This window comes from Lepidochelys olivacea, assembly GCF_965140295.1.
Source record: "Lepidochelys olivacea isolate rLepOli2 genome assembly, chromosome: 3".
NCBI classification, from domain to species: Eukaryota; Metazoa; Chordata; order Testudines; family Cheloniidae; genus Lepidochelys; species Lepidochelys olivacea.
This window is the reverse complement of record NC_140413.1, coordinates 116,541,401-116,567,953: the sequence shown is the minus strand read 5'-3', so window position 1 is coordinate 116,567,953 and position 26,553 is coordinate 116,541,401. Positions and strand designations below refer to the sequence as shown.

Here is a 26,553-nt window from a genome sequence, read left to right as displayed (position 1 = left end):
AGGAACACCCTCTAAGAATTGTTCCATTTGCATTAGGAAGGGCAAATTTACTGGAGATTCAACACTTGCTCCTGATATCCAGGCATCCCAATGTTTTACAATGTGGTAGGCATGTCGGGTAAATGACATGTCTGGTTTCCACCTTAGGGCTCTGAACCTCCGACGAGACTGCTCGGGTGTTATCCCCATTCTGACTCTCGCCTTGGATTTAAACAGTTCATACTTGTTCATGTGTTCTTTAGGCATTTCAGCTGCCACCTCAGCTAAGGGTCCACTGAGCTGCGGCCTCAGCTCTACCATGTATTGGTCAGTAGAGATGTTGTACCCAAGGCAGGCCCTTTCGAAGTTTTCTAAGAAGGCCTCAGTGTCATCACCTGCCTTGTAGGTGGGGAACTTTCTGGGATGGGAAGTGGTACCTGGAGAAGGATTGCTAGGGTTTGTTGGTATATTCTGCTGGGCCTTTATCCTCTCCATCTCCTCCACATGCTTCCTCTCTTTTTCCTTCTCCTCCTCCTTCAGCCGCATGAGTTCTATCTGTCTTTCATGTTCCCTTTGTTTTTCCTCAGCCTGAAATTTGGCTAATTCCAGCTGTAGTCGAGCTGAGGATTTGGCCATTCTAACCTCTCTGTTTTTAACTAACTTTACACCCAAGGTTTAGAAATAAACAAACAAAACTTGGCTGTAAAATTTTGCTGTGCTGGAATAGAATACCTATTCTCTGATAGTGATTGTCAGCCTACAGAAAAAGACAATTCCCTTGTCTCTGCTCTGGGCCCAAATTAAAGCAAAAAACCTCCAACTACTTGGAAACCTGCTTACCCAGCCCAAAGAAGAAAAAAAATTTCTTTTCAAACCTGTGCTCCTTGTAAAACAAAAAAAAAATCAAAATCCTAAAAAAAAACCCTGCCACTTTTGTCTCCAGGCAAATGGGTAGAGCACACACCCCCTATTTACTTTTAGGAAGAAAAGAAAAAAAAAAAAAAACCTCTGGGTTGGAAGACTGTGAATTTCCCTGCAGGAGTTAAGTACCCTGCCTCTAGGCAAAGAAAACCTGCAATTCACAAGATAATCCCCTTTTGTCTCTGCTTGGCCACAAAGCAGAGAGAAACCAAGCTGCTTTCAGTTTCAAAGCTGCTTTCTGGACTTCCTAAAAATTCCTTTTTAAAATCTGTATTTCTAGTTCAAAAAATCTCAACTGGATCTCAAAATGATTTCAGGTTAATCCCACCACTGTGCCACCATGTCAAGGTTTCTCCCCCACTCTGAACTCTAGGGTACAGATGTGGGGACCTGCATGAAAAACCTCCTAAGCTTATCTTTACCAGCTTAGGTCAAAACTTCCCCAAGGTACAAAATATTACCCCTTGGACAGGCCGCTACCACCACCAAACTAATACTGGTTACTGGGGAAGAGCTGTTTGGACGCGTCCTTCCCCCCAAAATACTTCCCAAAACCCTGCACCCCACTTCCTGGACAAGGTTTGGTAAAAAGCCTCACCAATTTGCCTAGGTGACTACAGACCCAGACCCTTGGATCTTAAGAACAATGAACAATCCTCCCAACACTTGTACCCCCCCTTTCCTGGGAAATGTTGGATAAAAAGCCTCACCAATTTGCATAGGTGACCACAAACCCAAACCCTTGGATCTGAGAACAATGAAAAAGCATTCAGTGTTTTACAAGAAGACTTTTAATAAAAAATAGAAGTAAATAGAAATAAAGAAATCCCCCCTGTAAAATCAGGATGGTATATATCTTACAAGGTAATTAGATTCAAAAACATAGAGAACCCCTCTAGGCAAAACCTTAAGTTACAAAAAAGATACACAGACAGAAATAGTTATTCTATTCAGCACAATTCTTTTCTCAGCCATTTAAAGAAATCATAATCTAACACATACCTAGCTAGATTACTTACTAAAAGTTCTAAGACTCCATTCCTGTTCTGTCCCCGGCCAAGACGACTACAGACAGACCCACAAACCCTTTGTTTCTCTCCCTCCTCCCAGCTTTTGAAAGTATCTTGTCTCCTCATTGGTCATTTTGGTCAGGTGCCAGCGAGGTTACCTTTAGCTTCTTAACCCTTTACAGGTGAGAGGAGCTTTCCCCTGGCCAGGAGGGATTTCAAAGGGGTTTACCCTTCCCTTTATATTTATGACAGCTTTACACCAGATAACTCCATAGACTTCAGTAGAGTTACTCCTGATGTGCACCACTGTAACTGAGATCAGAATCAGGCCCATACTGTATGCTTACTAGAATTATTTATTAAAAAGATACCTGTGGGTCTGCTTCGCTCTCGCAACATTGTAGACCAGGAGCCATTTTAATGAAGTAGATGGAGTTACAGCAGTATGAGATAAAGCCAGGCTTTTAAGTGTTCAACTTAAGATGAGCTTTTAAGATGAGATCAGGCTTTTAAGTGTTCAAAATGACAGCATTAGGACACGTTGCATAAAAAGGCCTTTTGGGATGTCATGGAACACACTAACACAGAAATGGAACAGATATGCATTAGACATAACGACAACGAAAGACCAACTGCTGTTCTCAGCAGAATGTCAGATGGTGTCGTACATATTCAGCATTAGCTCCAAAGAAAAACTTAAATTAGTATTCTCATTAGGTTACTGTAATATTTGTAAATTCAAACAAATACACTACACACTTAGTTGTTGGATAGTATGTGATCTGTATGGCACAGAAACAGAGAAATTAGATAAAAATAAAAGTACTGTGTTACCCTACTTTATTTCTTAGAGTTCAGAACATACAAGAACCCCAAATAGAGAAAACAGGCTGCTCCACTAAGGCAGCGTGGCACAACTCACCCCACCCTGCTTTAAGCTGACTGTTTCCAGAATGACTGTACTTGCACGCTTTGTTACAGAGCTCTCTAGCCCACAAGCAGGACCTGGACACCTCTTCAATGCCCATAAAGTGATAGCTTGCAATTCCAGTGCAGCCCCCAAAACAACATACCACACCCTTGTAAATTCCTTGATTAGTAAACACAATAATAAAAGAAAAACCACTAGTTTAACCTTAAGATAGGTCTGCAGTTTTGTTGCAGCTGGTGTACCTGCCAGGAAGAGAAAGTGACACCTGACTTTTGTCTGTGCCTTATTGATTGGATCACCCTGAAAAGGAACATTTTCTGTTACTACATCCTCAGCCTCCTCTGGCCATCAAAACTCATAAATGTTGTGCCCCTGAAATGTGTGATGGTGCTACTATGCTGATTACAAATCCCTGTTGAAACCATAACTAGGCATCTGGTGCTCACTATCATTTCCATTACAATGTTTGGTAGTAATCAACCTATTCTTGTACTTGACCCCTACCCAGTGTATTTCGCCTTTGCATTGCTCCAGCAGAACAAAGCTGTTTTAAAGCCATCCTAAAAGGGAAGCTTGGGATTTTCCTTCTGAGAATTCCCCAGTGGCATGTAGCCACGTTACTCAACTCTGTGCCAACCACACTCCCCTTCAGTGGAGTCAGGGACAGATTAGGGGCAGGAGGGGGCATGAATAGTGCACGCAGCACTCTGGTTACTATGAAAGTACCATTCAACATAACAAACAAGCTTTTAATAAATAGTTTGTTACTTCTTGTTGAAGTGTTTAGAGTCTTGATTATTTCACCAGGCTACAGACAGTGCCACTACCATATCCTTGAAGGATGCAACCCCGGTAAGGGGTCATGAGTAGGTCTAGGGGGTTGTGATCACTCTCCTTTTTTTTATGGCTAGTTGGAAGGAGGGATCCCAACATTTATTTTCTCTTGTGACAGTTGCTCTTGTTGAAGTGTAGCCTATTAATTTCCCATTGACCTTAGTTCTTTTCAATGTGTAGGCCTTAGTGTCTTTTTGGCAGGAGGAGATGGATCTCATTGTCTTGTTTTCAGTTTTGTTTAAAATACTTCAGGTTACCCCTGTTGTTTATGTTTCGGTCTGCAGTTAATTTTTTCTCAGTTGTGTACCAATGTTTTCTTCCAGAGTCATTTTTTCCTTATGCGTATTAGTCCCTTTGCTTAAGAACCCTTCGTATTCTCTAAATACTTTGTCTAATCCAGGTCCCATTAATGTCAATGGCAAAACTTCTATTGACTTCAGTGGAGCCAGGATTTCACTCACTGTCTCTATGCTTTGCCAGTACAGTTCCTGATCCTGCACTTCTTACTCAGGCAAAACTTGTATTGAGATTGTGGGAAGCTTTGCTGATTAAAGAACTAGTAAAAACTGTTGGATTTGGTAAGTACTGCGTTAAATACAGTGCAGAGTACACCCATCACGTCCTTCCTGGGGAGATTCAAGATGTTCTTGTTTTCTTTTTCATTTTAGAGTCTATGATGGATATTGTTTTATTTATTGGATATTTGGGTGATGGCTATGGGATTTTGTTTTGCTTTCATTGTTTTTGCACCTGCTCTGTATACAATCATTATAATCTCTGGTTTTGCTTGAAACATATTTGGTAACATTTTGTTAGGCACCCAGATGTCTTAGGCCCTATAAGTAAGTATGCATTGCTATTGTTGTTTTTGGTTATACTTCTTCAGCAGAGAAACATGTTCCTAAACAACAATACTTTATTATATAAATTAGTGCTTTCACAGTGAAACAAAGGTGAACCCTGCCTGCCTTTGGCTGTGGACATACTAAACCTTATATAGTTTCACATTTTTGCCACTTAAAAAAACCCACTGTCTCCAGTTTACAAATAGCAAAATGTAAGATGAGAGAGGTTAAGTGATTTGACTAAGATTACTCAGCAAGGGCCGAATCCAAGTTTTGTTGAAGTCAGTAGAAATACTCCCATTCATTTCAATGGGAGTTGGATTGGTTCCTATATTAATGTCAAAGACTGGCTTAGTCCCAAGTCTCCTGACTTGCATCCCTGTACCAAATTACCAGACCTCAGTACCTCTCTGGAAGTTACTTAACTTCTCTGAATCTGACTCTCTAGTGACCCCAACCACAATGGGATTACCTCCAGGATTCTTTACCCCACTCTTCTTCCCATGTTGGAGGCCTGGAGGAAGCAGAAGGCATTCAGGCCGATTCACCTAGAATTCTGTCTCGTAGCTCAAAGGGCTCTTTTCTAAATTCTTGCTCCAAGCATCATGAAGCATGACTGTTTCCTTCACAATTCACTTCTCAATAAGGAAATGCCCAAGAGATAGAGATCACAAAACACACTCTGAATTAAATGTGTTTAGGGCTGGATTGTACCTTTAGATATATTCCTGCATAAGGGCCAGTGTGTAGTTGTACTGCCTGAGAAGGAGCCCAGAGAAAAGACTGTGAAAATCATAATTCCTTTCCTGCTTTGCCCTTTCCCCACAGATCCTTTGCTGCCGTAGAGAAAAAATGATGAGTAGCAAGGGCTAATAAGCCTTTTTATTATATCAGTCAGTTACCCACAATGACCTTGTTGTTTTCTTAAGATTAGTTGCCTTGTGTCATTAAAAATTAACATATCATGTTGTTGGCTTTTAAAGGAGGAGGAGAAGAATTATTTGCTTCCAGGCCCTATTTTCTCTCCTCCACTATTTCCTCAGACCCAGAACCCTCAAGCTTCTTCATTGTGGTGACCTTCCTGCTGAGGAGAACTGGCTGGAACTCCCTGTGGAATTAATCAGTGCTACTTCTAAGCCAGCCAGAAAGTTGATGCAAAGAGATGTGAGGCTACTTCCTTTCCCCCTAGGGGCAGAGTGTACTGCCTCTGCAGCAACCCCAGGAGCTAATCCTATTAATCTATTGGAGATTTTTTGCTTCCAGGCTATAAATACTGCTACACATTTCATATGCTATTTTTAAAAAACAGACTCAAAACCCAAAAATTCCATCCTGTGGAATGCCTCATATTGACACCTAGAAGGATCTTCAGCAGGGCTGGAACCTTTAGATCTACCACACAGACCTCTGCCACTTGAGCCAATGGAGTAACTGATCGCAGTAGTAGTTGAGATCTCTGTGTGGACCAGCACTAGAGGGAAATGAAACACACATTTTGTCAGCAGGTTTCACAAGTATTTTCTGACAGTAGAGGATTGATGAGACTCAGGAATCCAGGGTTCCATTTCAGGGTCTGGAGTGGAGTCTGTTCTAGTGAGGCAGACTCTAACCTATTCTGACCTGTCCCTTCCAAGCTTTCCCTGTCCCAGTCTTGTTTTTTCTCCTCTCCTGGCCTCTTGTCCGAGTCCCATTATCTTTGCCGACTCAGTTCCCGTTTCTACTCTTTACGGTTCTCATTGTAGTCCTAGTCTCCTTGCCCAGCCAGTCTGAGTCCCTGCCTCTGGGCTTGCTGTCCAAATTGTAGAAGTGTAAGACTGCAAGGGACCTCATTAGGTCATCTAGTCCAGTCCTTTGCACTCAAGGCAGGACTAAGTAATAACTCGACCATTCCTGACAGGTGTTTGTCTAAATCCCAAAGTCCTCCCTGATTCTCTCCTCGTCCAACACCCAGTCCAGGTCTCCTTGCCCAGCCAGCCCTCGTTTTCTCCCCTCCTGCTGCAACTCTGCTTGCCCATCTGGTCCATTTCCCCTTGTATCTGATCTCCTCTCCCATCCTCCACCCTGGCTCCCAATCCCAGTCTCCTCTCAATGCTCCTCTTCTTAACTCGGTCTCCACCCCACCTCCTCCCTGACTCCATATCCTAGTCTCTGAACCCAGCCAGTCCTAGTTCTCTTCCCACAACGCATTTCCTTTTCAGATCTGTCTCTGCTCCCTCCCACCCTCCACAGGTTCCTAGTCCCAGTTTTCTTGACCAGCCAGTCCCAATTTCCCCTGTCACCTCAGTTCCTCAGCTGATTTCATTGCCCACCCAGCAGTTGGTTCCCAGTCTCCACTCCCCGTTCACCCCTCAGTTTCTTTCACCAGCATCCAGTCCCAGTTCTCCCCCTCAAAGCCCGCAGCCTCCAGTCTCCTTGCCCAACCCAGCCCATCTTTCCAACTCACCTGGTCCTGGATTGCCCTCTCCCTGGGCTCCCAGTATCCTGGCCCAACCAGTCCCAGTCTCCCACTCCAATATCCAGTCAAGTTTCTCTCCCACCCCTTCCAGTCCCAGTCTCACCACACTCTTTTCCTCAGTCTATTCCTTTCCCTCTCCCCAGTTCAGCTTTTGTCCCCTCCACATTTGAATCAGAAGGCTATCTCCTCCATGCTGCCTTGGTGCCGGGGTGGGGTATGTGTGTGTGTGTGTGTGTGTGTTATTGAGAACACAGGCAACAGGCTCCCTGCTCTCAGTTCCAGTGCCCGGTCCCAGTCTGTCACAGATCAGCTTTTAGAGGGAAATCCTTCTGTGCCCCCCTAGCTGTGAGCTTGGAGCATGCTTAGTCACTCTTTGGTGATGATGTATGCACTGTATAATCAGCACTAGTAGCTATGAGAAAATGGAATATTCTCAGTGAGGTTGGAGTCTTCAACCTCTACTGAGCATGTGTAAACTGCAAATTTTCAAAGGCTTATCACTTGGCCACATTTTTATGGGGAAGGCAAAAGGCACATCCCTGACAGAAAGGCCAACCGCTGCCACATTTTTGAGTTCTACTCCGAAGTATAGGGGGTGATAGAGCATTTCAAAGAAAAGGTCTCAAGAATTTTTTAACATGGGCAAAATTAGATATATTTTTTGAAGCCTCATTCTCTGATATGGCTGAACCACTTTGGCTGAAAATTTTATATATATGAGGCAGACACCTGGCATGGAAAATTTAAGCCTAAATTGTTAAAGTTTGGCAAAGTTGTAAAGCAACTTAAAACAGCATCTTTTAAGGGGAAGTGTCAGGGAATTTTAATAACATGGAGTGCCAATAGCCCTGCCTATAGTAACAGATATGGTACAAGGCAATGAGATACAAATGTATGAATAAAAAGTGTAAAAAACAAACAAACAAAAGGCATGAGTGTGAGGAAATGACAATCTAAAATTAAAAGAGAGTTTTGACATACCTATATCACGTATGCATGTATACATCTGCATCTATATATCATTACCTACATGAGTAGACAAAAAGTATTGTACTTTTCTAGAAGACTTGCTAAAACATTGCATCTAATAAATCACCACAGGTTTTATATCTCAACCACAACTCCTTCTCTCAGGTAGAACTGGTTATAACAGAAAACAGTTAGAACAATATTGAGCAACTGTGTAGCCTTCCACCTCTTCACCTTTCTGTAACAAAATCTTCCATAAATATCAAGTTTTCATTAAGACTAATCAAACATGAGCGTATATTGTATCTCAGTACCTCATCATGGAAAAGAAACAGAAATTCAGTTTCTCACATTTAGATTGTAAGCATTAGGCAGTTCTTCTGTTGAATTGCCACCATTGCTCAGGCAGGGCACTGGCTCCCTCCTATTTAATTTATCCAGGGAAATGTACTGTGCCTGACACATATTCAGACTATTTAAGAAATGAGATGCTTTCAACCAAGTATCTGTATGTTAATTTCAAAGATTGTTCCCAGTGAGGTGAGGACCTCCCCAGCCCTATCAGAATTTAAGAGTTCCTGGACAGTATTTCCAGTGCAGCTTTCACTTAAAGAGCTAATTGACAAGAGTGGTACCTTATCAGTGAACAGAATTTTCAAAAAATTACAAAAAATGGGTCACTTTTCCACGGCTCTAAAGATATATGCTGTGATAGTCACCAAGATAACTATGATCCTATTAGAATTTGGGTTGGAGATCAGGCTGTGTGCCTAATTTAACTTTGTTTTGGCACTGACATCTTGGCACATTGTATACACTGCAGTTTATGTTCCTACCTGATGTCCGTTTGGCAACTAGTTTTTCTCTCCACAAGCTCTGCTGATGGGTTTCATTGTAGAACTCAGTGGGATCTGTGATTGGATGCCAGAAAGTTAGTGCTGCTTTAACCTTTTATCATTCTTCACTTACTTTTCCTTTAATTTGAAGGTGTTTTTGTGACTTTGTTGAGATGTTTTTAATTGTCCATTGTGTTTCTGTAACTAATCAGAATTTATAAGCAGCATAAAGAAGAATTCCACAAAAATGAATGGAGTTGATTGAATTGTTCAACGTTCTAAAGAATGAGGTTTTCAATTATTTGTTATGGATCCAAATTGAAACCCTTTCTCATGTGAGGTTTCAGAGTAGCAGCCATGTTAGTCTGTATTCACAAAAAGAAAAGGAGTACTTGTGGCACATTAGAGATTAACCAATTTATTTGAGCATAAGCTTTCGTGAGCTACAGCTCACTTCATCGAGTAATCCCGGAGATTTCAATGGGATCATTCTTGGGAGTGGCAAGTAGTTGCGTAAGGGTTTCTGTATTGTGCTATGTGGGTGTTTCTCTCCACAGTTATGGTGAGGGGAAAAAGAGTTATAAACTATATAGATTTGAATATGGGCTTGCTGGGAGCTGCTGTCCTCAGGGAACAAGAATTATGTTGGTAATACAGCATTTGAACAGCTTTAAAGACACATATGAGGTGGAAGATTAAATCTAATAGCTCAAGGTAAATAGGAAAGGTGTGGATGAGGGCCCCATCCCTGAAGTCAATGGACAATGCTTTGGTGAAAATGGAATTCTCTTGCCCTTTTTGTCATTTTCATGGATGCCCACAGGGCTCTGAATAGCAGCTATTAAATTGACTATAGTTTTCTTGTGTTTTTAAAGAAATTGTATATTCTACAGAAATTGATACCTTAGGCTTCCACACTTATTAGGAAAACTTCCCCTTACTATTGGTGATTGGGTAAGTGAATTTTTCAAGCTTTGGAGTAGTAGTTTCATTATTTTTCTTTCTTTATTCAAATCAGGTAAAATACAGACCAGGAAATACATAAGCTACATTGACTATTGTACTACAATGAAAAGTGTGCGTAAACATACTAGTTCTTCTTCGAGTGCTTGCTCATGTCCATTCCATATTAGGTGTGTGTGCTCGGCAGATGGCAGAACTTTTCCACTCAGCAGTATCCGTAGGGGACCGGCTCTGGTGCCCTCTGGAGTGGCGCCCGCATGGTGTGATATAAGGGGCGCCGCCAGCTCCCCGCACCCTCAGTTCCTTCTTGCCACCAGCGATGGTGCTGGAACATCTGCTGCTTTGGCTAGCGTTTCGTTTTCTATTCTTGTGAACTTTGAAAACATGTAATATAGTTGTATATAATTAGTAGTTTCTTAGTTACCCTTAGTAGTAGTTCTCAACTTTTCATTAGTCTCCAATGGGACTCAGCTGGGGGACGGGGCATGGCCTGGTCCCCAGGCTTTAAGCCCTGCAATCGCTGGAAATGGCCTATGTCCGTTAGCGATCCACATACCAGCTGCCTAAGATATTTAGGTGAAGGGCACGTAAGTGACAGTGCCATACCTGCAAGTCCTTTAAACCTAGGGCGAAGAAGGAGCACGATATCCGTCTGAAAGCACTCCTAATGGAGTCAGCACTCACTCCAGCACCGGAGCAGTGGACCGACTCCACACTGAGCACGCAGCCTCCGTGTGCGGTGCTCTGTCGGTGCTGTCCACAAGCTGGGACCAGTCCCTCTCCATGGCTCCGGGGAAGAAGCCGTAAAAGACTGGGAGAGGAAGTTCTCCTACCTCCCGAAAGGAAAAGGAGAGGGCTGGGGGTGAGTCACAACCTTTGCCGGGCAGCTCAACACCCTCTTTGGGAAGTTGGGCCCCAGCTCAAGTTGACCGGTGTAGTCCATCCCATGCTTCGCCTGTGACCCCAGATAGCGGTGCAGGCCCTACCCAGCTTCAGGTGCCATTGTTTCCTGAAGCTCTTTGAGTGGCTCAAGAGATCCTGATGCTCCTGGTGCCGCCCACACCGGCTCCCACATACCCTGGTCTTGGGGAAAACCTGGGTTGGGACCTATGTGTGTGTCCCTGCCTCAGCGGTACCGATCCCACCATTGAAAGGGACATACCACCAGCGTTTGCCTGCCCGAAGCCATCATGCCTCAGGACTGGAGAGGCAGGCTCCGTGGAGCCTGGGGGACACCGATCGAAGGACTCGAGGCGTACCTCACCAGTAGATTGACACAGACTCTCTGAGGCAAGAGCCACCCGACAAGAACTCCAGTAGCAGCCCTGACCATCTCCAAGGGCCCAGAATTGATCCTTGGACCAACTGGACACCAGAGACCGCTGTTTGCTTGGCCATCATCGCCTGTCTTCAAGAAGGAGGTCACCCTACTCAGGACGATCCTCCCAGCAGCTGGCCCATAGTAACTCTCGGTCCTGTTTGACGTCCTGGTACTGGTTGAGAGCCCAACCAAGACAGTCTTGCTCAGACAGGTCAGCACCAGTTGTCCAAGAGCCACTGCTCAGCCCGAACCTGGTCGCCCAATACTGACTGCACTGCTGGTAGCTCCTGCTCGGAGCAAGGTTCCCTGACTTCAGGACAAGCCCCGGTACTGGTGGTGCCGACTACATTATCGGCACTGAAACCTGTCCTGTGGCCCCAAGCGCAGTGTCTGGCACCATGGTATCCATGGAACCCTTGGGAGTTCTCCCAACCTTTCCAGGCTGCTCGATTGGTGTTGGGAGTCTTGAAGAGGCCAGTGGCCTTGATATCTCATCCTCCTCCAGTGCTCGAGGCTTCAGGGGGTAGGACCCAGGAGGACCCAGGGGAGCAAGCTGCTGGACCACCAATGGACGTGCAGGTTCCAGTGGCACCGGCATCGTCCTTGCTGGACAAGGCTATCATGGAGCCCTCTCACCCAGTTCCTCAGGATGATGCCAAAGTACACCAGGAGCTTTTGAAGACGGTTGCTTCTAATCTCAGGCTTCAGGCAGAGGAACTGGAAGAGCCCTCGGACTCTCTGTTTGATGTCCTCTGCTCCTCGGCCTCTTCCAGTGTGGCTCTACCCCTTCATGAAGGGGTTTCCAAAATCACTAATACCTTGTGGCAGACTCCCCCTTCCCTGGCCCCTGTCTCAAAGGGCTGAATGCAAGTACTTCGTGCCAACCAAAGGTTGAAGTACTCCCATCCACCCCCTAATTCCTTTGTGATTGAGGCAGTTAACCACCAGGAGAGGAAAGGACAACCGGGGCGACCAGTGGTGAGCTGGAGCCGGTTCGCAGTGGTTTGCTGTTAAATTTAGAAGCCCTTTTAGAACACTTTTAGAGCCTGGAGCACCCAAGGAGAAAATTTGGTGGGTGCAGAGCACCCACTGGCAGCTCCCCACCCCATCCCCGGCCCCAGCACACCTCCGCTCTGCCTCCTCCCCTGAAAGCGCTGCCCCATTCTGCTTCTCCGCCCCCCCAGGCTTCCCGCGAATCATCTGTTTGTGCGGGAAGCTGGGGAAGGCTGAGAAGCAGGCGGCGGCTTCCATTCAGGCCCGCGGAGGCGGAGGTGAGCTGGGGCGAGGGGGGGAACGAGGAGGGCCGCCTGCACCACAGCAGGTAACCTGGGTGGTGGGGCGCAGGGGAACCGCTCCCTGCCCCAGCTCACCTCCATCACCCTCGGCCTGAGCGGGAAGCCACTGCCTGCTTCTTAGCCCTCCCAGGCCTCCCACCAAACAGCTGATTCGCAGGAAGCTGCAGGGGAAGGGGGCGCGGAGAAGCAGAGCGGGGCAGTGCGTTCAGGGGCAGAGGCAGAGTGGAGGTGAGCTGGGGCTGGGTGCGGGGCGGGGAGCTGCCTTGGGTGCTCCAGCCCCAGAGCACCCCCAGAGTCGGCACCTAAGGCGCCACTTTTGATGTGATCAGTGGGGGGAGCGGCCGCCTGCTCCCCCCCAGCTATGCTACCTCGCCCCTAGGAGCCAGAGGGACATGCCGGATGCTTCCTGGGAGCTGCCCCAGGTAAGCACCGCTGGGACTCCCCATCTCACCCCCCGGCAGGTCCCTCTGGCTCTTAGGGGTGGGGTGGGCACCCACTACAGTGGCCCACGAGAACCTCCTGCCCAGTTCTGAGGGCAGTCAGGGGACAGGGGAAGGGGGTGGATGGGGCAGGGATCCTGCGGGGGGGGGCGTCAAGGAACGTGGGGGGTTGGATGAGGCAGGAGTCCCCGGGGGTGGGGGTGGGCAACGACCCCCTCATGGGGTGAGGAGGGAACTTGTTGTTAAGATTTTGGTAGCTCATCACTGGGGGCGACCCCCAAAAATAAAGACTCAATGAGGTTGGATCTCTTTGGATGTAAGGTTTATTTGTCTTCCAGCCTTAGCTGAGAGTGGCCAACCACCAAGCCCTCCTGCTGATAAGACTTCAATATGTGGCAAGCCATGGCCAAGTTCGAAGGGTCGCTCCCTGAGGCTTCCAAGAAGGAGTTCCGAGTGATCCTCGATAAGGGCACTACTGAGATGAGGGCAGCCCTCTAGGTGGCATTGGATGCTGCTGATACTGCTGCCCGCCCCGGGCTTCCGCTATCTCCATGCGGCGAGTCTCTTGGCTGCTTCTGTCGGGTTGTCTACTGAGTCATTGCTGGACCTGTCCTTTGGTGGAGGGGCCCTATTTGCGGAGCAAACAGACAGCAAGTTGCATGGTCTTAAGGACTCCCACACCACCCCGAAAACCCTGGGTCTCTAGGTCCCAGCCCTGGTGCGTAAGTGGTTCAAACCGCAGCAGCTTAAGGGTTGGGGAGCCAGCCTCGGCAGGACCAGCCCCATAAATGAGCCAAGGGTTACAAGCGCCGCCCGAGCCACCCGCCTCCACCATCTGCGCAGTCGGGCTTGACCCATAATAAGCAGGGGGCCAAATGGTCGTTTTGAGGGTGTGCCTGAGGGCAACCTACCAGACTATTCCCCGGATCCGTCTTTCCCAGTGTTCTCTGACTGCCTTTCCCCTTTCCTCCCGGCATGGACCGCTATAACTTTGGACTACTGGGTCCTCAGCACAGTGGAACAGGGTTATACCCTCCAGTTCCTTTCTCCCCCACACTTCCCATCCGCCTTCCCCGTCCCTCTTCAGGCACCCCTCTCATGAGAGTTTCCTCACGCAGGAGGTAAAGGGGTTACTATAGCTGGATACGGTGGAAGAAGTTCCTCGTCAGTACAGGAACAAGGGGTTCTATTCCCAGTACTTTTTAATCGAAAAGGCCAAGGCAGTCTACGGCCCATCCTGGATCTGTGAGACCTCAACAAGTACCTACAGAAGCTAAAGTTCCACAAGGTCTCTCTGGCTTCTATTATCCCTTCCCTGCATCCAGGAGTCTGGTATGCTGCCCTCAATTTGAAGGAGGCACACTTCCACATAACGATCTTTCAAGGACACAGACGCTTCCTCCAGTTTATGGTGGGACCACACCACTACCACTTTACGATCCTCCCATTCAGCCTGGTGACAGCACCGAGGGTGTTTACCAAGTACATGTTGGTGGTAGCGGCTTACCTCAGACTCCAGGGTATACAGATCTACCTGTACCTTGACGACTGGCTCATCAAGAGCAACTCCGGGTCTCAAGTCCGAAGGGATGTCATGGTGCTTCAAGCCAAATGATGCTCTCTGGGCCTACTGGTGATTGACAAAAAGTCAACGTTAGTGATAGTGCAGAGGATAGAGTTCATTGGAGCAGTCCTTGACTCTACCTGTGCCAGAGCGTTCCTGCTGCCGGAAAGGTTCCACACGATGGCAAATCTCATCGCAGAACTCTCCGCGTTCCCCGCCATGGCCTGTCTGTGCCTGTTGGGCCACATGGCAGCGTGCACTTATGTGGTCCATTCCAGGCTCCATGCGGCCCCTGCAATGGCTGGCAATGGTCTATTCCCAGTCCTGAGACCCCCCGAAGAAGATCGTTCCCATTCCCCAGGCGATACTTACCTCACTGCAATGGTGTACCGATCGCAGGACAGTCCTGGAAGGGGTTTCGTTTGACAGCCCTCCTCACTCCATTGAGTTGGAGTCAGACACCTCAAACCTCGGCTGTGGGGCACATCTCGGCAACCTCCAGACACAGGGAATGTGGTCCCTGGAGGAGGCATGGTTACACATAAATGTCAAAGAGCTCCAAGCAGTCCGGCTGGCATGAGGAGTCTTCTTACCCCACTTGTCGGGCAAGGTGGTGTGAGTCCTGACGGACAACACAGCCTCAATGTTCTACATCAACAGGCAAGGGGGAGCGCGCTTGTTGGCTCTCTGTCAGGAGGCATGTTGTCTGTGGGACTTCTGCATCAGCCACGAAATCCACCTGGAAGCTTGTCACATTCCCGGCATCAGGAATATGCTGGCAGACCAGCTCAGCAGGGACTTCTCCTCTCACTACGAGTGGTTGCTCCATCCAGAGGTAGCCTGCATCATCTTCCAAAGGTTGGGAATTCCCCAAGTGGACTTATTCGCTACCAGACAGAACACCAAATGGGTTAGCCCACATGCATAAAGTTACACAAGTTCTTAAGTGTTGGTAGGATCAAGGTTCAAGAAACTCTTCTGATTACTTTGGGCAAGATTGTGAATCCCTTGCTCACATTGGTAAGCAGTTACTCATAGCAGTAGTCCCACTGACTTCAAAAGGATTTCATGTGCAAATAAATGATTCATAATTTAGCCCTCAGAGCACATTCAAAAAACTAACTTCTCATACTCCTCCTGCATCCAGAAGAACTGTATTCCTTCCTCTGGGTACACGTTAATGGAACATCATGCCTCTATTATGTTGTAATATTGCAATGTGTTCTCAAGAGAAGAACTTTGGAAGTCATCCAGACTATCCACGGAGTAAATAAAAAGCATTGTACATTGTTTAAATCATAAGTTAAATGAGTTTTGAACATACAGTAGTTTTGGTTGGAAAGATAATCTGCTTGAAGTGATACCGTGACATTATGATTTTAGTGAGTTCTCTTTTACTTTCTGATAAGAATAAGCCCTTTTAAATAATACTTTTCATTTCATTTAATTTTGGCCACTTTATTATAAAAATTACAGAAAATGTCTCTTTTTAGAACAGACATGTTTTTCTATTAGTGCAAGAATAGGTAATATACACTGTTGTTTTCAACAAAATATTTAAAAGTGCATGTAATTATTATAACATTATCTAGATATATTTTGGTAGTTATTAAAATGAAAAATCAGAAGCAAAATAGAAACCCTTTATAACTCTGACATGGAATTCGTTTCTAAAGTGGTTCTTTTTTGATTAAAGCTAAAATGTTAGAAAAATTGTTTTTCACATATTACCCAAGCAAAATATTTATTTAGACAATATAAAGTGTTTGCAAATATTTTATTATTTTATTAGATCTAAATGTTGCTTTGTTTGCTGTTTTGAGATTACTCTTAATGATCCCTTTTTCTCCTCTATGGAGCCGCCTTAATATATCATACGTTATTTTTATAACTTTTTGGGGATGTTTATTCTGAAGTAGAGATTCTTCCTGGGGATTCCATTGCCACCAGAAATGTAGAAATACTAAGCAATATGCTAACAGAACAATAGTTTTTCTTTCTCTTGTCTTCATTACTGATAGCCTGTGCCTGGAATGCTTTTTTCACTGACAAACTTTGGTACTGTATGTTTCTAAGATTCTTCTTCTATTCTTGTTTGTCCAAAATAATATTTGTAGTAGTGTAATACTGTTTAAATAGGAAATTTATAAAAATCACATTTTTCCTACCTTCGTCCCAAAGTTGTATGAAAATCTCTTGGCATTTGTGCAATAGTTGGAGTCGGAGGAGCAGTGAAGCTGGTGGGGCGTCAGAGGACAAGAAAAAAGGATAATGATGGAAATGCCTATAAGTGGGGTTGCTATAGCAATGCCTGGAGGATAATTCTGCTGGGCTGCTGAGAGGTTTCCTTGGTAAAGGCCTGTGTTTCATTTAGCTTCTGATTCTGATTGAATTAGGGCATCTCCAAAATACAGAAGTCAATATAACTGGTGAAACATGACTGAAAATAAAATAAAGACTATGTATTATTTTATTTATTTAGGGATTCTCCTTCCCCCAATGTCCCATACTGAAATGATGATATTTGTTTAATGGTGTTTAAAAGAAAAATGGTATTTTGTGTCCTGGTCTAAGAATGAACACTCGCAGTATTTTCATATGGTAGTTATCAGTACTGGTCACTGAAAATGATTATGGGTCAGTGAGTATTTCTATGACTTCAGTGGGAATACTGACATGAGGAAAGATGGAAATGTCTGCAGGATCCTATAGACCTTATTCGAGCAAAACTCCCATTTGAATCCATATGAATATTGCTTGAATAAGGACTGCAAGAATGGGCACTGAATATGAGTGTGGTGTTATCACTGTGAGCTAGCTTCATATCAGTGGAGAAAAACTGGTGCCTTTTTGACATAGATTTGGTAGCAGTCTCATAAGGTTAAGATGTAACCACTATGCTGACAAGTTTTCATTTTTGAGATAGATGTATATTGTAAGGAATGTGCAGAGATGTGAGGCTTAGGGTGAAATCCTGACTTCATTGAAATCAATGTTAAAACTCACATTGACTTCATTGAAGGCAGGATTTTACCTTTAATGCTCAGGTATTCATGGCAGCCCAAAGAGAAGTCTCAAAATTTGTTAGTCACGCTCCTTAAGGGTTCATGTCTTTTTAACCCTCTCTTCTTTCATTCTGACATTAAAAAGTATTTGATTATTTTCTTGTTAATAAAATAAAATAAAATAAAGCTTCGAACCAGCTCCAGTAAGCCTTCCCTTTCTGGTATCTAGGGCAGTCAACTCATAACGACCATCAGTACCATTACAAGGAGTAATGGTCTCAAGTTGCAGTGGGGGAGGTTTAGGTTGGATATTAGGAAAAACTTTTTCACTAGGAGGGTGGTGAAACACTGGAATGCGTTACCTAGGGAGGTGGTAGAATCTCCTTCCTTAGAAGTTTTTAAGGTCAGGCTTGACAAAGCCCTGGCTGGGATGATTTAATTGGGGATTGGTCCTGCTTTGAGCAGGGGGTTGGACTAGATGACCTCCTGGGGTCCCTTCCAACCCTGATATTCTATGATTCTTCTGTGGTCTATTAACACAATGTCAAGGGTTTCATATCCTGTGTTGGACCTTGTAACTTGGAAATCATGTTCTGGAGTGCAGGATATTTTGAACCCTGAAGTGTCAGTTTGGCTGATGTAAAAATCCCTTGTTCCTGAGCGATTAGGAGTTTGTTGTGATGAAAACAACTCTACTTCAGGCTGGATAGCACTACTTTGGTTATGGTTATTCAAGGTTTTCAATACAAATCTCTATTTTCAGTTCAGAAAAAAGAAGTGTCTCCTGTAGAAACCTGCATGGACCTCGGAGGGAGTGTAGCACATGAAACATCTTTTCTTTGCTGTTCCTTACTTCTAGAATGCTCTCCATAACCTCTAGTGGCAAGCAATTTCCTGCTCCTCTTCAAAACATGCTTCCTCAGTGAAGCCTCCCAGTGTTAATTCACTACCGAAAGAAATGCTATTATCAAGGCTTAAAGTGGGCTAGGTCACCTATGGTTAATGTCCCAGCCAAAACAAATGGAAAGCTCTGAGGTGTCTCTGGGTTTGGGGCAAGAGTTGTGCTGGCGAAGAGGGTACTGCATGGCTGAATCTAATGCAATGCTTTCTGACTGGGAAACAGAAAGTGCAGTATCAACCATCCCCAGGGGAGTATTTTCCTGATCATTTCAGGAAATGCTGCTGTTCTCAATGCTGCCATAATAGGTATTTAGGACACAGGCACAAATGTACCAGGAATGGATTGCACATACATTTGAGGTTGGAAATAAATCACCTGGGTCTAATTTGGATTTTGCTCTGATTTTAGAACTCTTGGAGTTAGCAATACTGCATTTTCCCATTTGTTGGCAACACCCCAGACTCTGCTGCAGATGCAGACATGCTACACACCCCGGTCAGCAAAATCAGATCATTTTCACATTTGCATCCACTCTGCTGTTGCTGACTAGTATTACAACTACTTCTCTGCATGTTGCAAAGGAAGCTAAGGAAAAGGGCGCTCATAGATCAGACAGACTTCTCTGAGACAGCATTATGACCGTGGCTGGCCTGTGTCAGCTAACTTGGGCTTGTGGGGCTCAGGATACAGGGCATTTTAATTGCAGTGTAAACATTCGGGCTCAGGCTGAAGCCTGGGTTCTTGGATCCTCCTCCCTTGCTGAATAATTTGTTCCACCTTGTATTTATCTATGACACTCAGAGTATGTTTCTTAGCCCTAAAGAAGAAACTCAGTGTAAGCTGGAAAGTTTGTCTCTCTCACCAACAGAAGTTGGTTCAATAGAAGATACTACCTCACCCACCTTGTCTCTTTGATCATCACCCATTGGCATTTATTGGCTTCCTTTCTGGCAGTCTCAACAGAGAGGCTTGGAGTTAGATGGGTATTGAAAATGAAGTACCTTGTCACCCCGAGAGACGATCCATCTAGGTCAGGGTGGAGGCATGCGGAGGCAGAAGCTTGTACTGCTTCTGCTGTACCCGGTCTGTGAATAAAGCAATTAGGCTACTAGGGCTGCCAATCTGGCACCTTTCACAAGCACTAAATTCACTTAAAATAATCACCTCAATTGTTGATTATACTGATTTTAGCTAATAACCAGCTTTAGATTAGTGCCTTGAAAGGCAGATTAAATGCATGTAAATCTCTTGAAAACTATAGCAATGATTTTGCAATAGGAGGTTGTTTTCATTTGCAACTTTACTCACTTCATTGAGAATAGTATGAAGGAAGGTAATATAATCCACACAGGTCAAACAATTCTCTGTGCAATATCAGGATTTCAGAGTGGAGAAAGCCTCAGGTCACCACACTGAAATGAGGATTGTTGTCTGCTGATGGTTGTTATGAGTTGACTGCCCTAGATACCAGAAAGGGAAGGCTTACTGGAGCTGATTCGAAGCTTTATTTTATTTTATTTTATTTTATTAACAAGAAAATAATCAAATACTTTTTAATGTCAGAATGAAAGAAGAGAGGGTTAAAAAGAAAAAAATACATATACATCCCAATGAATACAGGCTAGGACAATAATCATTTAGCAGAAACAGAGGGGAGAATGAACACATGCATTGAAATCCCCAAGGAGATTAAGACAAAGGTTAATAAAGGTAATAAGAACAATAAAAGAGCTGCTGTTCACAGGGGAAATGCTGTAGGGATGAAATGCAATTATAATCCGTGTATGGGGCTAAATATGCTCCTGTGCTACCAATAGTGGAGAACAAAATGTAGCAGACCCGGGCAGGCATGCTGCAGAAGTGGGGGACAGCTGGTTCTATAGTGTGTGCCTCTCCACCTGCAACTGTTCGGAAACCCATGTGTGAGTATGCTGCAGGGACTGGCATCCACAGATGGGAACAAGGGGGACAGGTTGTAGAGAAGTCACTCTCTGTAGCATCATCCCAAACCCTCAACCCCATGTATATTTTCACCATAAATTAATGTTGATTCTCTTTGCATTAATTTATGTGGGTTCTCTCACAGATCAGGGAACCCTCCCAGGGGATTGTGGCAGCAGCAGTTGGTGACACAATGAGAGCACAACTCCTGAAGGTGCTGCCATGAATCTGGGCCAGGAGATAGTACAGACGCACTGGGCTTCTGTACAGATGGTGCTGGCTTCCACTGATCTCCTGAAATCTGTGTGTTCCAAGTAGCAACCCCCATTCCAGATCCATGGAGTAGCGGCGGGGAGGCAAATCAGGCTCCCAGAAAGTGCCATCAGTGAGTCCAAACTAATTTGTTCCTCCTCTCTAAATGAGAATAAACTGAACCAGGGAGGATAGGCTGTTAGTTTGTAAATGTAAATAAGTGCATTTCCAACTCATTTTTCTGTTACATATCCTCAGTGTAAGTGAACAATTATTGTGAAGCTAGCAGTAAGTTTACTTCTTGAAAAAACTTGCAGGCACATAGTCCAGAATCTGTTTCAATATCATTTTACCCAGTTTTCTTCTTTTGTGCTGACCTCTGCAACAATTTCCACCAGAAAGTGATTTTGACATTGCTGTAGTTTTCTTGGGAAAGTCTGTGATATATTAATCCTTTGGTATCCTTATAGAACTGTAAATATGGCACGTTGGCAGGCACAATAAGCTCTCTTGTTATGTGTGAGAGGGAGCTGCTGGCAAGTTGTTCTTCATGAGAACTCCTAGATTTTTGAATTTATTCCTCACCTTGGTCAGAAATAGCCCAAATATGTCAACTGTGCAGGCACGCTGCAAGCCTGTCTGTTGTTGTGGGATTTTGAGGAGGGTAAGAGTATAGGATGATTGGAACAGAATTTGAGGCAGAATGTCCTATTGATTCATTTATTTTTAATACTTGACTATACCTGGATTTGTTAAGGGGTAAAGCTGATTTGGGGGTGATTGACTAATTTCGTACATGATTTTAAGAGATGGCAGGGCTCCTAGAGCTTTGGATGGGCATCTTTTCTGTTTTAGAAATGGGAAAAAAATAAAATATTTATAGCAAACTCCATGCCGGCAATAACCACAACTGCTCTTGTCCTAATCAAGCCAACAACCATCTAGTGCATATAAAAACAGATGATATACTGTACTTTTACTTTTCTGTCTCCTCAACCATGTCCACCACTTGGAGAAGGTTTCACGCTCTCCAGATAACAGACAGACCAGGTCTCAGAGCCAGGACACTAACTGACCACTAAAGCCTGATAAAATGTCTTCAGTTTTTTCCCTTCACCACAAAAAAAAAAAAAAAAGGGGCGGGGGGTGGGAGCAAAATCCATGTGAATACATAGAGTATCTCAAAAATATTGCCTCTCCCAACATCAGTGCATGCACTCTTGAATTCAGTGGCTTCTGTTTTGCTGTTGGTGTTGAATCTCTTTTCATCTACCTTCATTTTCTTCCACTGTTCTCCTATTCCCCATCATTTATTTCTGTCCTGATTGAAGCAGACAGGGTAGGCTTAGCAAGTTACAAAGCATACACTGGTTTTAGCATTGCTATCATTTTCCTTTTTGTTGTGAAAGAGGCATAGTTCTGGCACAGGCCTGTAAAAAAAAATAATTAAAAATACAAAAAATACAGTTAAGTCTTTCCTGGTTCCCCTTTGTCCAGTAAGTCTGAATGGGGTAATTCATGTACTCAGAGGAGCAGATGTGCAATAACTACTATGTAAGCTTAGAACATTGCTACCTTTTATAAGAGTCCACATTGTTGCTTTGACTTGGCAAGCCTTTGTACAGCTGCTTTAAATTAAAATTGACTTAATGGAGATGGAAATTGCCATATAACATTGCTCACTTAAAACTTTATAGTGCCAATGCCAAACTACTGACCAAAGGAACTTTCCTTGAGCAGTGCCATTCACATCTCTGTATGCCGACTGTTACATGTTCTCAGATGACATCTTGACATGCTGTAGCTGATTTGGCACTCTTCTGTGCAATTATGGCTCTCTTGACACTATTCCTAGCAGCTCTGAAATCCCCCTGGAAAATAAAAAGGAAAGCAGGTTAATGAGAAACTCTTTATAGTTTTTAAGACTAAATTACAAAAAAATTGAGATTTTGTGGGGAAAAGTAAGCGCTGGAACACTTTTTTGTTTCATCAGAGCAAACAATCTGTCTGGTAGCCTAAGAAGCTATCAAAAGATATATTTTAGTGGCGCAGCTCTATAATTTAATAGTACACATTGTACAATGGAGCTGTGTTGCTTTGCATAAACTTTAGCAGAAACATTGTGTGGACAATGTTGTAGGATCAGTGCTGCCAACCATTTAAAGTATAGATATAGTTAGGCGCCTAGCTGTCATTAATTTTCAGTGGGAATTAGGCACCTATCTGCCATTTGGGCCTTTGAAAATCTCTCCATTATCTGCTAAATATCTCATAGTATTATTCAGTTAGCCTAAGTCTACACTCCATGTTCAAGACTAAAGGGAGTTTTGCCTGCATGAGAAGTGTAAAGTAGGGGCCATGCTGCTTAAAATAAAATAATAATAACTGATAACTGAATGGCTTTGTCCACAGATCATGTTGCTCTTGAAGATTTCTGCAATTTATCTGCAAATGTCTAAAAATAGAAAATTATTTTTGTTCATCTTTCATAGCATCTTATCCATTGTTATTGTAAACAAAAATAGCCAGTTACTATTGGCTTTGCTTATTTTTGAGCTGCCTGAAAAAGTCATTTGTTAGAGATGCATTAGGGAAAAAAAAGACTTGTAAAAATATGTAAACACTTCAAGTCAAATAAAAGGAAAGGTATTCTATAAAAATTCCAGGCCCAATTTCTTTTAGCCACATCTGCATAAATTCATGGGGCTTACACAGGCATAACTGCAGGCAGAATTTGAACCTCCAAATTTAATTTATTAAAGTGAATTTAAAAAGCTGTACAAGTAAGATACATTACATAAGACAGCACACACAAAGTGGACAAATTTTTCCCTCTTCAAAATTATATGCTATTCTATTGCTAGAATAAACAGAATGTGCATCACATTTACATGTTCTCCAGATCTTATTGGTCATAACTATATTTATTTTAGTACAGCAAAACAAAGTCTATTTCAAACCTACACACCTCAGATTCTTTGCTGTATGGACTAGGAAATACTGCATATTTTCACATTTTTCAGCATGTAGAATGCTTCCTCAAATACACTACAAAATTCTGTGCATCACTAGATATATTTCATATTCACTATAAAATAGTTCTAATACATTATTAAAAGCTAACTGGCATATATGTCTTTTCAGGTTCATTACTCATTATCTCTTCCAGTTCAGTACTTCAGATACAAGCTGAAGAACATCCATGTCTAAACATACAGTGTGATAAGATGAATCCAAGTGGTTGTTTTTAAAAGCCACATACATATTTTCATGTCAAGCAGTAACAGCATATTTTATTCAGTGTTTTTATGCTTACTGTATGTTACATTACTATCAAAGTTCTGGTGAGAAATTTGAATTGCTTTTTACAGCCACACAGCTTGCTGCTTTAGGTTCTCAGCATTACCACTTGGGTTGTCCCAATTCCTGGATAAATTATTCAGGCTCTTGACATCACAGATTTCCACTGTCTGATTGGCTGGGGCTTACAAAATAGAATCTTTCCTCAGGAAAACAGTTAGGAGGAATGATGGCAGTGAGACCAGCAGGGTTGTTACTCAGAAGAAAGCTGGCTTTGTCGGGTAATATGAAAAAATACGTGAAAGATGCTATAAAAAACCTGCATTAATGTGATCCCACTTTAAATGGGAAACGGTGGAGGGATTTATGCAAGAAGCATGCATTTTTGGTGAAGGAAATAATGTGATCTTTGCTGAAAAATTACCTCTTAGCTCAAGTCTAAATAACAGAGGCTTACTATATAAGATGCAAAAGTAGGCAGCAGCAGCAACAGCAGCAATGGCTCGTTACAAAGATGCTAGTGGCAAAAAGGTTACGTCGTTCAATTTGGTGACCGGATTCTTTCAATACCAACTGGGTAAGTGGTGCAATTTGAAGCACTGACAACGCTTGCAAGTGGGGGAAGCAATGGCATACAGTGTGTAAAAATTGTAAAATGTTTGTGTCTTGTGTTCTTGGAGAAATGTGAGATCTAAGGAGAATTCAGATTATCTTAACAAATGGAAAGAACTGCTCTCCTCTCTATGGAAATCGTAAAAAGTACATGCTAAATTCCCATGGTATTTGTAAAAATCAAACCACTTTTCTATTTTACTTGTGTCTTGGATCTCTAAATGGTGTAATTCAGTCTATTTATTTTACACTTTTAAAGAATAAGTACTAAAAAGTAGGAAACTATTGAAAATAATTATTTTAGAGATGGTAAGGTATATGAGTCAACAGATTTTGCTTTGGGATGGGTCACATTAAAGAATATTTCTCTTATCTGCTGATCTAAACTGGTTATGCCTACCATAGGTCAGCTGCTAGTAGCTAGGAGTTCAGAGCAGGTGTTTCACCTGATTTTCAGTATGTTGTCAGAAGGGCAGTCAATAAACTCTGTGGGTGTTCTGCCTAGGAGGGAGCAGGCCAGAATTGATTATTTTTCCCTTTTGTTTTATTTCTTCGATCTGAAAGTTGAATTCTAATCGCCCAATTCTCATATCTGGTCTGATACACTATTGATTTAAATTGATTTACTCCTAATAAACATGGATGTGAATGAAATAACAATCAGGGATTAATTTTGCTCCCTGGGTACATGTACCCAGGACTAAAAGACCCTTGGCATGGCCACAGCTGGCTTGGGCTTGCTGGACTCGGGCTGTGCAGCTAGAAATCTCTGTGCTGATGGTTGGGCTGGAGTCCGAGCTCTGGGATCCTCCAGCCTCCCAGAGCTCAGGCTCCAGCCTGAGCCTGCACATCTACATAGCGATTTTTCCGTCCCACAGGTCAAGACCCATGATTCTGAGTAAGCTGACCTGGGCCAGTCATGGGGTTTTTATCCCTGTGTAGACGTAACCTCTGTGTCTCAGTCCCAAATTCCTATTCAGGTTGAAGTGTACTTTTCTCTGTAAGTAGTTCCACTAAAATTAATGAGGTTACTTACATGAGCAAATGCTCATCGGTTCCGAGTTTGGCCTTTATGACTTACTGCACATCACACATGAAATACCCTGTTTACATTGGTTACCAAAATAAACACTCCTGAATATAGTCTTGTTGCACACGTAACTGCAAATGATTTATTTTGTTTTCATCTACGATCATTTTATATTCGTTATAGTCAGTTAGATTTGAAATATTTTGTCGTAACAATTTTACTATTGCACGTCAATGTTCCTTTTTCTAAATTATACAGATTTACAAATTATATATAATTTCATAACTGCAACTCTGTGTCTTGGCAGGTGCAGTTGTTGCTCTTTAAAAATGCATTCAATTTTGAGAGGTCCCCTGTCAGTTTGAATGATATTCCTTATACCTATATAAAGGGAAATACTAGTGGAACCAATAGAATCTCTAAAAGCTGAGTGAACTTAACAAGGGAAAACTGGGTCAGACTCACCAACCATAAAAAAGATTAACAAAATTAAGAGTGCAAAAGTAATTTGCAAGTTTCAAATTATTTCCCGAGTTCAGTTCATAGCTCCAATAATGTACAGTAGAGGATAAATACTATAATTATAAAAAGTTCACCATTTTTATTCATGGTGAACACATCTCACTAGTATATGTAATGCCATTTTATCAATGTATTTCCCCCTCTTTTACTGTCCTTCCTTGTGTATATGCTAAACCGGGGGGGGGGGGGGCGCGCAAACTTTTTGGCCTGAGAGCCACATCTGGGTGGGGAAATTACTTGCAGGGCCATGAATCTAGGGCTGGGGCAGGGGGTTGGAGTGCGGGAGGGAGTGCGGTAGGGGGTGCGGTGTGCAGGAAGGGACTCTGGGCAAGCAGTTGGGGCAGAGGAGGGGCACGGAGTGTACAAGGGGGCTCAGGGAAAGTGGTTGGGGTGCAGGAGGGGGTGCAGAGTGTGGGGGGGCTCAGGGCAGTGGTGCAGGGAGGGGTACAGAGTGCGGGGGGGCTCAGGGCAGGCGGTTGGGGTGCAGGAGGGGTTCAGGGTGCTGCACAGGGCTCAGGGCAGGGAGTTGGGGTGCAGAAGGGGTGTGGGGTACGGCAGGGGGTTGGGGTGCAGGCAGGGGTTTGGGCTCCAGCCTGGCACCGCTTACCCGGAGCGGCTCCGGGGTGG

At 43.8% G+C, this 26,553-nt stretch overlaps 1 protein-coding gene and 1 long non-coding RNA gene across 2 annotated transcripts in view; one reads left to right on the top strand and one right to left on the bottom strand.

Moving 5' to 3' along the window:
• Nucleotides 1-26,553, top strand: part of SYNE1 (spectrin repeat containing nuclear envelope protein 1) — a 503,778-nt gene that overhangs the window by 59,922 nt on the left and 417,303 nt on the right. The gene's annotated exons all lie outside the window — the stretch shown is intronic.
• On the bottom strand, nt 13,589-16,621 carry LOC311517454. Its single transcript, XR_014710701.1, has 3 exons — nt 16,532-16,621; nt 14,736-15,250; nt 13,589-14,429 (listed from the first exon to the last, which is right to left on the bottom strand). It is a non-coding gene; the product is annotated as an uncharacterized lncRNA (long non-coding RNA).